Consider the following 13,043-nt stretch of genomic DNA (forward strand, 5'->3'; position numbering starts at 1 on the left):
TCTTCAAAAGACTTTGAGCTGAAATTCATTGTTGTCAAGTCAGAATTTGACTCATAATTGACCCTCCATTGGATTCCCAAGACTGTAGATGTTCCAGGAGAAGATGATCTACATTTCTCTCACAAAGCTGTTGGTAGATTCAACTGCCAAAGAGGTGTGGACTTGGGGTTAGCAGTGCAACTCCCTGCAAAGTACATCATCGAAACTCCACTGATCAGAAACTGGGACTCCTTCTTCCGTACGTAGACATTACTACGCACCAGGTTACTGGTTCTCATATAGCTTAAGTCCAGCCTTCCTAAGATGTGTCATCTACAGGCAGAGCTGCTGATTCAGAGGCCAGGACAGAAGTCCTCTAATTGACACCAACAGCTTAGCCGGACACATCCTGGCTGTCCTCGGACAAGTTGCATTTGTGAATCACATGTGCAGTTGTAGTTCTCTGTTATTTAAAAAAAAAATCAATTCTAAAATTTTTAAGAGAGTTTAAATCATGTTATTCAATAAGTCTTAATCTAAGGGTCAGAAGTATTTTTTATATTATTGTGAGGAAGAAAAGAACAAGTGAAAAAACGTCACCAGTGACAGCCCCCAAACACTGCTCCTTATCACCTCTTATTCCTATTTTTACCACAGAAAAGTAAGGTCATAAAACACAAGCAAGTCTTCAATGCTTTGGGATCATATGAGGATTATCAGATGTTTTTTAATACTGCATGACTAGTTGATTAAGCATTAATGAATTAAACCTTCTGCAGATTTTAATTAACCACTTATTTCATTGTCAGATCCTTTTTATGTAAACTATCTCAAAGAACAATGAAAGGAATAGGAGACTTCTTTACAGCATAGATCTCTCTATTTCACCCTGTCATTTCTGGGAAATTTCTTTGGAGAAACACATTCCTTCCTGCCACTCTCTGACTACTGAAGTTTTCACCAAAGGGAAGGTTTGGGTTTATGAGGCCTCGGTAAATGTCTAGAGAAAAATTAGCAAGTCACAGTGAAAATTGGCCTGTAGAATTGGCAAATTGGTGGTGAGAGGGCAATCTTCCTGTGTCTTCCTGCACTGGGACCTGAGCTGGACCATTTCCTGATGCAGCCGCAGCTCAGTCATGTGCTGCTAGGTTCTTTCTGAGACTCCAGGGACTTTCCAAGAGGAAATTAGTCTCTGAGTATCTAAGAAATCCCTGTCCTATTGTCCTCACTTAGGAGAGGACTATTCCAGGTAGGGAGGTTCATACCTCGGTTTATCTACAGCATGTTTCTGCAGATCCCAAGGAATAAAACATTCAGTCTAAAGGTAAGGTGTGGAACTCACTACCTATGTGTTGCTGTGCCACTTACCCACTCTCTTCCCTTAAATATCTGAGTTGTAAGCTGTGTCTAGCTCATTGTTGTCGAATCAGAACTGATTCATACTTGAGACTCTAGTGGTCTTCTGAGATTGTAAACCACACAAGAGGAGACTGTCCATCTTTCCCACAGAGAAGCCTGTGAATCACAATCATCAGAAGGTTATAACCTTTGAGTGAACAGTCTAACTCTCTATGGACTAAGCCACTAGAGCTCCTAGAAAGATAGTGAGACTCAAATTATGTGAAAACAGCTTTGGTGAACCAAAAGACGTCATTTAGGTGTAAAGTATGAGTTGCCTTAATGAAACAAGCTTCGTTTTTGGAACTTAAAGTAATGTGTCTTACTGTAAGAGACCGTGTCCTGAAGCCACTTATGTAATTAGTCCATCAGGATAAGGGAGTGGGAGTAGGTAAAGGAGAGGAATTCCAAAAAGGATCACAGGGAGGTTGCTTGGTTAAGGAAAAAGCATGGATGGGAGGACTCAAGGCAAGGAAGTGGTGAAGTCCAGGCTTTGAGATGTGAGATTTTTGTGGTCTCTCAGGGGGGTAGCAAGTTGGACGTCTTGCATCTCACGTCTTTAAATCTTTACCGGTCAGATTAAGGATATTGATTTCTCTAATAAATGAAAACCAACAGCAACATGACCAATTTATTGTGAGGGTTTAATGGGATTACACTCATTTCTGAGCATACTGCACACACAGTAGGCGTCCAGCAATTGCTAGTTCTCGTCTCTTTACACCCTTCCCTCGGGGCGATTACCAGACATAGAATTCACGTATCCTGCTGAAAGGAGTCTCTGCTGAACAGTTTTCAGGGTCTTTCTCACGGAATTTTGCAATTACACATCTGAACGGGCCCCTCTCATGCATGCAGATTCAATGCAAACAATAACATAAATCACACTCAGACCTCTTTGCCACAGACCTGTCACTGTCAGCCTCAGCCCATGCCCCCCAGCGCCTTCTTGGACAGCAAGGTGGCTCACAAATGAGGTGCTCAGTTGGGACAGTTACCAGCTCCAAATGAGCTCTTTGCCCAGTTTAGTGTTTTATACAGTGCTCTCCAATAGGGAGTTCTAAGATGACTGAGCTAGGAAAGTCATATTGAAAGATAAACTCCACAGTGGGCAAGCTCCTCATGAAGGATTTACAGCCTTGGAAACATGCTGGAGGGTCAGCTACAAGTCAGTCAATGACAATGAGTTTTTATTTCATTTCATTTCATTTTTAATGTGTGAAGCTCATCTGACACACTTTGCACATGTTGCAAGGAAAGACTGGTTCTTGGAGAGGTCCATCATGTTTGGAAGGGTGGAGGGACAGCAAAAGAGAGCAAGACCCTCAATGAGATGGACTGACTCAGTGACTGGGGTAATGGGGGCAGGCGTGTCAGAGGCAATAAAGTTGGCTCAGGATAGAGCAGGATTCAAAGCAACTGTACACAGAGTCACTATGAGTCACAAATGACTCAATGGTACATGACAATAGGTTTGTATTTCTTTTAATCATTCCCATTCACTATGTTTATAAAATTAATCACCCTATTGGACTGTGCTCACCATTACCTCACCTTTTCAGGTCCCCATTGGATTTTTACCCCCTCCATCCACCCAACAAATTGTGAAGCTATGTTATTCACCATCACAAGAACATGGAAACAGCTCAAACGTCCAATCAAAACTGAACGGATGGAGTAATTATGGTGCATTCACACAATGGAATATTAGAGCAACAATTTTGAAAAATACTATGCAACTTGTGAGAGACTGGAGAGTATTATTCTGAGTAAACTAACTCAGTCTCATAAAAACAAATACTACATTTTGACCATTATTGTAAAAATAATAACCATTATTATAAAAGTAGAAGGATAACTAGTAAAACATATATGGGCACCCAAGGGATGGGAACAGACTGTGTGGTGAGGATGGGTAGGGGTGGAATCAATGCAATGAGGTTTTCTGAGGTTGAGTGTCCAGTAAGAAATGCCTGCATAGTGAAAACCTTTTAAACTCAAATGGTAGCAGAAAGCTTAGAGATTCAAGGCTATTCAGAGTCATGGTGAAAGAAAGTCCTGGCAGTGTTTCTGAAAGGTCATAGCCACTGAAAACCCTTTATGAAAACCCCACAGAATATTATCCTATTCTGATACACACATGTACATCATTACTCACAGTTAATTTCACAGGAAAAAGTTAACTCACATACTGCCAAAGTACCCTTCCAGATCTGACGTGGCAGGAAGCTCACTCTCCCACACAAATGGAGACCAGTGTCTGTTCTTGGCTTTCTCGTCCACTCCCTCAGCATGCTCCCTTCTTTCCCTGTCTCATCTAGGCTGAAAGACCTATTCTAGGGTGCTGATTCATCCTTTTGATACACAAAAGAACTCAGATCTTCATTTCTGTGCATTTGTTCTGTCTCCACTGGATTGGTAACCCTCTCAGTTTGAAGTTCACATAAGCTTCTCAGATGCCTCCCTGACGGTTAGCCAGGTGTGGCCTGATGCCAATGAAACCAGCCGCTTCATTACCTTAAATGTATCTTTTGGTCCACAATAGGCTTTTTCTAACAATGTCTACAGAGTTTGGATCATTAAGGCATTCAATCCTAAAAGCAACTTCAATAAGCAAAAATGAAAAGATCAGCGAACATTCTCAGTCTTTACTTAGTTACTGAGTAAATGTTGCATGCACTGAGATCACAGCTTTATATTTAAAAAATTACAAATTTCAATTCTTAGTAATTCAATTTCTATAAAACTATGAAGTTCGTATAATATTTCATGAATTCCTTGTTTTTCAATGAAGCGTAGTATTCTTTTGTGTGAATATACCACAGCTTCTCTATCCATTCGTTTGTTGATAGGCACTTAGGTTGTTTCCAACTCTTTGCTATTGTGAACAAAGCCACAATAAACATGGGTGTGTATATATCTCCCTGAGTGGCAGTTCTGGTTTATTTATAGAGTATATTCCCAGTAGTGGAATTGCTGGATCAAATGGTATTTCTATTAGCAACTTTTTGAGAAAGTGCCAGACTGCCTTCTATAGTGGCTGTACCGTTTTACACTCCCACCAACAGTGAATAAGGGTTCCAGTTTCTCTGCAACCTCACCAGCATTTGTTGTTGGCTGCTCTGTTGAATTTTGCTACTCTTACTGGGGTGAGATGATGCCTCATAGTTGTTTTGATTTGCATCTCTCTTAGAACTAGGGATTTTGTGTTTGTTTGCCATCTGAATGTCTTCTTTGGTGAAGTGTCTCTTGATAATCCTGTGCCCATTTTTCAATTGGGTTGTTTTCCTTTATCTTGTTTTGGTGCTTGAGTATTCTATAAATTCTAGATATAAGTCCATTATCAGACATATCAAAACAGGACTGACATCACGGTTGGGGATAACCTAAGAAAAGAGTGGATAAATAATGTATACTGCATTGAAACAAATGAGGAAGAGAACTGTTTAAAAGGAATATATGATTAGGTATTATTTTTATGATAAGATTCCAGAGAAAGTAAAGTGGACTGTGGACTTGGGGGTAGGGGGATTGTAAAGTGGACTGTGGACTTGGGGGTAGGGGGATTGTATAAAAATGAAAGATTGTTTGGTTTTTTTTTCTTTTCAAAGAGAAGAGGGAACTGAGGGAGAGTGGTTGGCAGGGAGGAAAATGTGCAACAATGAATGAATGGGGGAGGGAATGAGTAAAATAAAACAGACCTAAGCAACTAAAAAAATAATAATTTCAAAAACATTGAGTTTTCACAAATTACCCTGTAAGGTGGATCTTTTACCCAAGTTAGATCTGAGGAAACTGGCACTCGGAGTAATGTCACCTAGTCACTCCAAGTTAGGATCAGCCTCCTCTCACCTGAGAGTAGTAACTAGTCTGTGAATACATTATCTCAACAGGTATCAAATCAATGAGGCTAAACTCACCCTTTATTTTCTTTATTTTAGTTCTGGGCAATGCAGTTTGTAGCAGAGCTGGTGGGAAAAGGACTTTATTCAGGACCTGATGCATTACAAAGGCAGCTGGCATGTGCAGGAAGATGCCAGCAGATTTTGGCTTGGAATGTGCCATAGCTGAGTGAATTGGGGAAGCTGTTTAGTCTCACTGGCCTTTCACTCCTTATCTGTAAAAGGAGAAAGCTGACTGGACCAATTTTTAACTACTGTATACTCTTTAGGGAGCTCTAGTGGCCTACTGGAAAGGAGCTGTACCATCAACCCAAAGCAGGAGATTCGAATCCACCATGGGCTCCATAAGAGAAAGATGGACAGTCTCCTATCACGCGATTTACAACCTCTGAAAACATGCTGAATGGTCAGATCTGAGTGGATTCTGATTTGACCACACATGTTGTTGTTGTGTACCGTAGTCAGAATCAACCCACAGCTGACCCTCTGGCGGGTTTTCAGAGGCAGTTAATCACACAGGAAGAGACTGCCCATCCTTTTCCCTTGGAATACCAGTGTCCTCAAACCACGTGCTTTCGGGATTGAAGTGCAACTTCTTGCCACTAGGTCATCAGACTATTCAATATATGGGTTGGTTGTAGGTTTTTTGTTTTGTTTTAATAGTTTATGAAGCTCTAAATGTGAACAATGAAGTCTGACTTCTCTTAGTTATTTGTGATTAGGTAGCCAGTCTTGCTCTTGCTGTTGTCTTTGTGACATGAACCCTAGGTATGCATTCATAAACATGCTAGAATGAAAGTTTTCCTTTGTGTTGGGCTATGAAACTGAGATATGAATGACAAATGGATTCTTTGTTCCAACAGAAGAGACTTCTCAAAGTGGACATGGATTATTCCCATTCAGATCGGGCACAGCTCAACTCAAATCATTGCCTTTGAACTGGAATCACCTTATAACTGACCTTCCAGTGGGTGGCCAAGGCTGTAAATGGCCCGGGAAGAGATTGTCCATCTTTCTACTGCAGAGTCACTGACAGATTCACACTGCCAGAGAGGAGCTGCTGCCTTTGTGTTAGCAGTGTGACACCTGTGAAGTAGATCTTCAGAGCTGGATTGGACTGGGGCAGGGAGGCATAGCTGTATGCCTGAGTCAGTACTGGGGCTGCTAGGGTTGGGATGGGGTGCTGCAGGGTTGTAGAACTAGTCCTCTAAATCTCCAGGACTTCACACTTTCCTTTTCAGGGAATCAAGTTTCCTCCTCCTCATTCCCCTTTTCACCTCAACATGTTGCCATACAGAGGGAATTTCCTTTCTGCCAATGGAATTCCTCTGCTACTGCAAGAAATTAGGGGAGGAGCACACCAGAGTCCCCAATACAATACAACTCTGCATTCTCTGCAATCCTTTCTGCCTGGTGACTAATTGCCACCTGGCAACCATTCACTCTGATGACATCGGGTCATTCCAAATACCACTGGCTTCAGAGGGCACTGCAGAAGCCTCTCTGTGCCCAGGCTTCACAAATTTACTCCACAGCAGCAATCATGGCAATCCTCCTAATTATACCTTGTATGCATTAGGTCAAGAGATTTATTTTCACATAAGAAGGAGAGAGCATATATCACAGGCTCTTTGCCAAACCTCTTACATGATATTCTATTTTGATCTTGTAGAAGCACGGACCATCTGAGCTGGCAGGGCCATTTTAGATTACATTGTCCTAATTCTTCACAACACAGGAGAAAAAGAGAGAGGTTTCATTATTTGTCCAAGATCGCATGTCAGTTAGTGTCAGGCTGGAACAAAAAAGAAAATAGTCTATTTTTATTGTTATATTTTATATGGCAAGCTGTGAGGTCTTTATTTAATGTAACCCTGTGAAGATAATCTTTTAACACAAATGTAGAAATGGATTAGTGAGTACAATAAAAATAAAGAAAACCCTTCTAAAGTGTGACACCATGAGAGGCTACAAAATAATGCCTCTTTCACTACAACAAAAATTAAAGGAAGGCTAGAATGGGAGAAAGACTCATTAATAACCTGCTTTATGCAGATGACACAAACTTGCTTGCTGAAAGTGAAGAGTACCTGAAGCAATTGCTACAGAGGATCAAAGACTACAACCTTCAATATAGATTACTTTATCAGCTCCTCACAACAGAACCAATAGTGAATATTATGATGGAGAGAGGATTGACGCTGTCAGTGATTTCCTCTTGTTTGGATCCACAATAAACACCCTTGGTATCAGCAGACTGAGATCAGGAAACATATTGCTATAAGCAAGTCTGCAGAGCAATGACATAAGTTTGAAGACTAAGGTGCATCTGATTCAGTCCTTCACTTACTATTCATCAGAGAGTTGGATAATGAATAAGGATGACGGAATAACTGATGTCTTTGAGTTGTGGCATTGAAGAAGAGTACTGAATATCTCATGGACGGCCAAAACAACACAGATATGTCTTGGGAAAGGTGCAACCAAAGTGCTCCTTGGAGGCAAAGTTGGTTAAGCTTCATCTCCCTTACTTTGGACAGTTGTTGTTGTTGTTGTTATTGCTGTTGTTGTTGTTATGTGCCATCGAGTCGTGTGCGACTCATAGCGACCCTATGTACAAAAGCCCTAAACTCTGCTCTGTCTTGTGCCAATCGCACTGTCTCTGACACTCCCATCCCAATTAAACCCAGTCACCGAATCAATCCACCTCATAAAGGGCCTTCCCCTATTCCTTGAAAAACTATATCAAGTTTGGAAAGTGGAGGGTCAACAAAAGAGAGGAAGAACCTTACTGAGGTGGATTGACACAGTGATTACAGCAATGGGTCCAAGTAAGCAGAGATGATGAGAATGACACCGAATAGGACAGGATTCAGGTCTTTTGTTCACAGGGTGCCTATGACTCAGACTCTACTCGATGGCACCTAACAACAATAACAACCACAATGCAAGCTGTGGAACACTGGTGGCATAGTCCATAGGGAGTTGCACTGCTAATCCAAATGCTACATCTCTCTAGGGGTTCAAATCCACTAGGAGAAGGATGGCCAATCTCTTCTCATGTGTTTTAAAGGGTCCAAAAATCCACTGGATGGTCAGACAGACATGAGTCACTTCTAACTCAATGAGAGTGAGTAATACAAGTTGTAGGAGATATAGTGGCACAGTAGTTAAGGAGGCTGATTGCAATTGAAAAGGTCAACAATTTTAATCAAACAACTATTCCATCAGAAAACGATGTGACAACCTACTTAAATAACATTTCAGCCTGGAAAAGCTAACAACAGTTCTGTTTTGTTCTGGAGAGTGACTATGAGTCAGAATGGACTTGATAGCAGTGGAATTTAGAAGGCAAGTTGTGAGCCCAGCAATCCAAAGGCAAACAATTTTAATACATTCAACTGGGTCCCAATTAAAGAGCTTAACTACTTAGGACACTTCAGCTAGCATTGAGCATCACTTACTATTAAGCAGTATATTGCAATGGAAAATATAATGGCGGGAATGAAAATATAGAAAGATATTCTCTACCATCGAGCATTGTGTGTTGTGTACCATTAAGTCGGAGCCGACCCATAGCTGAGAGAGTTTCCAGTGGTAGATAATCAAGTGGGAAGAGATTGATTGCCAATCCTTCTTTCCCTCTTGGAGCAGCTGGTGGCCTCCAACCAGGTGCCCTCAAGATTGTAGCTCAACTTCTTGCCACAAGGCCATCAGTGTTCCCTTCCATCCAGTAGGCAATCATTTTAACAGAAAACAAACACTGCCTTGAGTTAATTGAAATTCATAGTGACCATTGGGTTTCTAAGGCTAAAAGTCTTTATGGAAAAAGACTGCCCGTTCCCCCCCAAAGAGCTCCTGGTGGATTTAGATAGCAGCCCAGCAAGTAATCCACTATACCTCCAGAGCTCCTTTTAATAGAAAAATAAAAGGCAAAAGCAGACACTCTACAGTTAAATGTTCAGATGAATGTAATCAGTATAATAATGAGTGGTCAGTTAGAGAGGAGAAGAGTGAGTTAGTTGCTGTAGGTCTTGAGGAAATCATACAACCTTCCTGGGCCTTTACGTGTTGTTGTTGTTAAGTGTCGTCGAGTGGCAGGTGACTCACAGCGATCCTATGAAGGAGAGTCCTTGACACTTGGGTGCCTTTCATCCTCTGTATGTCCTTATAAATTACAATCATTCTCAGATCTGAAATTCTCTTGTCAGTAGGATCTTGGGAAAGAGTCTATAGATGAGGTATAATTTAGTAGTTAATCAGAAGAGAGACATAAGTTTTCCTAAATCCTTGGTCTTTTAATCCATTTATGCCACTAATAGATGTATCTTTCCTCTTGAACAACATATATATTCTTTAATTTTTAAAATTTTCTTTTTAAAAAACTTCCCCTCCATTTCTAACCTTTCACTGAGACTGTCACTCATTAACATGGGCATGCAAAGCTTGCAGATCGCAATGATGATGGACAGGGTAGACATTTTCACGTGATCATAATTCCCAGACTTGCTTCTCCAGCTGGATTTTTTTTCTTTCTTGTAATTTATCAGTTAGGCAAACGTTGACTCAGCTCTTGGAAGAACCGCTCCATTTCTGTGTTAAAGGATCTGTCAAAAGGTGAATGATTGAAAGAAAAGCATCATAAAGTAGTTAAAGGTATAAAGAGTATTTTAGGGAAAGCAGCTCCTTTTTATCCTTGGGATTGCATTTCACAGAGGATCATTACTGTCTCCCTTGCCAAAGGCTTAAAAACTCATCTCTGCTTTCACTTTAATAGCAATTATTGGTCTACTACTACTCAAGACTCCATTCTTCTTCGTCTACCAGTATCTTCATCTGCCTAGCCCCTAAATAAATAATGGGTAAGCTAGAGTAATTTAGGAAATACAAAAATAATACAGATAATCAAGGATCAGTAAAAGAATGAAATGTGATTAAGCTGAGATTGCATGTAGTTAGATGTTTCTGATGTGCTAGGCAGCCTTGCTTGCAGTATTCCTCTTTGTAATGCTGTTACAGGTATGCTTTCTCCATTGTAGAGTCAGTACAAAGTCTGATAGCAAAGCTTTGCTTCTATACCAGTTTTACTTCTTTGTTTAGGATATATTTGCTTCTTGTTGTGCACCATCTAGTCAGAGCCAACTCATAGTTGACCCTCCAGTGGGTATTCAGAGGCAGTTTAAACATAAGTCAGGAGATTACTCATTATGCTCCATCAGAGCAGCTGGTGGATTCAAACTGCATGCCTTTGGGATTGAAGGGCAACTTCTTACCACTAGTCCACCAGTTTGTGCTGGCAAAGCAAAAACACACACAGGTTTAATCCACCAGCTGCTCTGTGGAAGAAATATGGACAATCTCCTCCCATGAAATTTACTGCCTTTGAAAACCCAGGAGGTCAGCTATGAATTAATTCTAACTCTATGATATAACAACAACAACAACAACAGGAGTTTACACTTTTCAAAAGGTCAATATTTTAAAAAACAATAATTGGACTAATGTCTTAAATATGAATTCAGAAAAAAATGAAGTAGACTGAAGAAGATGACAAACTTAATGGGAAATACAGAAGGTGAAGCTAGTCTGAGAAAGAAGAGTCCAATTTGTGTCTTTAAGAGAAGATGGGTACATTTCAGACAATTATGAAAGACAAAGGGGTAGATATAAGTAGGATGTGAGCACAGGGGTAGCCAGGAGTTCATCCTGCTTGAAGCACATTTCATAATACATAATTGGAGTATATTTAGCTTAACTACAATAGAGGATATTTATAAGATATCAGGGAGTGCTATGCCTCCCACTTCATTTGTAGTTTTCAAAAGTGTTTTGCTTATTTGGGATCTCTTTCCTCTCCTAATAAAGTTACAAATTGTCTATTCTCTCTCTTTGAAAAATTAATTTAGTATTTGTTTTCATTTCCCTTTTGATAAGGTCCCAGGAATAGATGGGATACCAGTTGACTTTGACTTGTTTCAATTAATAGATGCAGCCTTGCATGCACTCACCAGTCTATGCCAGGAAGTTTGAAGGGTAGTTGTTTGGCCAAGAGATTGGAAGAAATCCTTATTTGTCCCCACTTTCAAGAAAAGTGATCCAGTCTATGGCCATACCACCTTGAACGTGCCCGATCTCGTCTGATCTTGGAAGCTAAGCAGGGCCTGGTTAGTACTTGGATGGGAGACCGCCTGGGAATACCGGGTGCAAAAAAAAAAAAAAGAAAGAAAAGTGATCCAACTGAATGTGAAAACTATCAAGCAATATAATTAGTATTACATGCAAGCAAAATAACTGCTGAAAATCATTCAAAAATGTACATATGAACAGTACATAGATAGAGAACTGCCAGAAGTTTAAGCAGGATTTAGAAGAGGTCATGGCACCAGGGATATCACTGTTGATGTCAGATAGATCCCAGCTGAAAGTAAGGAATATCAAAAGACTATCTATTTCTATTTCATTGACTATACAAAGGCATTTGACTATGGATGATAACAAGTTGTGACTGACATTGAGAGGAATGGGAGTCCCAGAACACTTAATTGTGCTCATTCAGAACCTGGACTGGACAAAGAGGTGTGTGAGTGGAGCAGGGGAACACTGCATAATTTAAAACTGAGAGGAAAGTATGGCAAGGTTGTATTATCTCTCTATACCTATTCAATCTGTATGCTGAGCAAATTATCTGAGAAGCTGGCCACTATAAAGAAGTTTGTGGCATCAGGGTTGGAGGGACACTCATCAATAACCTGTGTTATGCAGATGGCACAAACTTGTTTGCTGAAAGTCATGAGAACTTGAAGCACACTACAGAAGATCAAGGAATGCAGTATGAATTTCATCTCCATGTCAAGAAAACAAAGATTCTTAACACTAGACTGATAGGAAACATTATGATGGATGGAGCAGAGATTTAAACTGTTAACAGCTTCACCTTGCTTATATCCACAATTAAAATTCTTGGTACCAGCAGTCAGGAAATAAGGCAATACACTGCATTGTGAAAATCTATAGTTAGTCACCTCTCTAAATTATTAATGAGTAATAATGTCAGTTTGAAGACTAAGGTGTGGTCTGATTCAGGCCAAAGTCTTTCTGGTCACTTGCTTTGCATCTGTGGGCTGGACAAGAGTAAGAATAACAGAAGAGGTACTGACACCTTTGAGCTTAGGTATTGGAGAAGAGCACTGAAACCCATGCACGGCCTAGAGAACAAACTGATATGTCTCAGAGAGTATGCAGCCAGAGTGCTCTTTGGAGGCAAAAATGATGAGACTTTGCCTTACATACTTGGGGTCTGTTGCTTGGAGAAGCTTGGACAGGGATTTGATGCTGGAAAGGGTGGAGGGTCTGCAAAGAAAAGGAAGATCCTCAGCCGGGTGGATTGACACAATGACTGCTGCAATGGGCTTTTGTGTCAGGAAATAAGAGGATGACACAGGATAGAACAGGGCTCAGATTATTTGTCCATAGAATCACTTTGAGTTGTTCTTGACTCGACAGCACCTAACAACTGTAGAATATGATTGGGTTATAGAACAAATAAAGAATGAAATTAAAAATTTCCTCAAAAAAGATACTGAAAATACAACATCCTCAAACCTCAGGGACATAGCTAAAGCAGTCATCAGGGGCAGTTCACAGCAATAAGCAAACACATTTTTAAAAAGGATGAAAGAAGCAAAATTAATTACTTCACTCAACATTTCAATCAAATAGAAAAATAATAACAATCTAAGCCCATAGCCTCCAGAATAAAGAAAA

This window comes from Elephantulus edwardii, unplaced genomic scaffold, assembly GCF_000299155.1.
Source record: "Elephantulus edwardii isolate Elephantulus edwardi_28Jun2011 unplaced genomic scaffold, EleEdw1.0 scaffold00060, whole genome shotgun sequence".
NCBI lineage: Eukaryota > Metazoa > Chordata > Mammalia > Macroscelidea > Macroscelididae > Elephantulus > Elephantulus edwardii.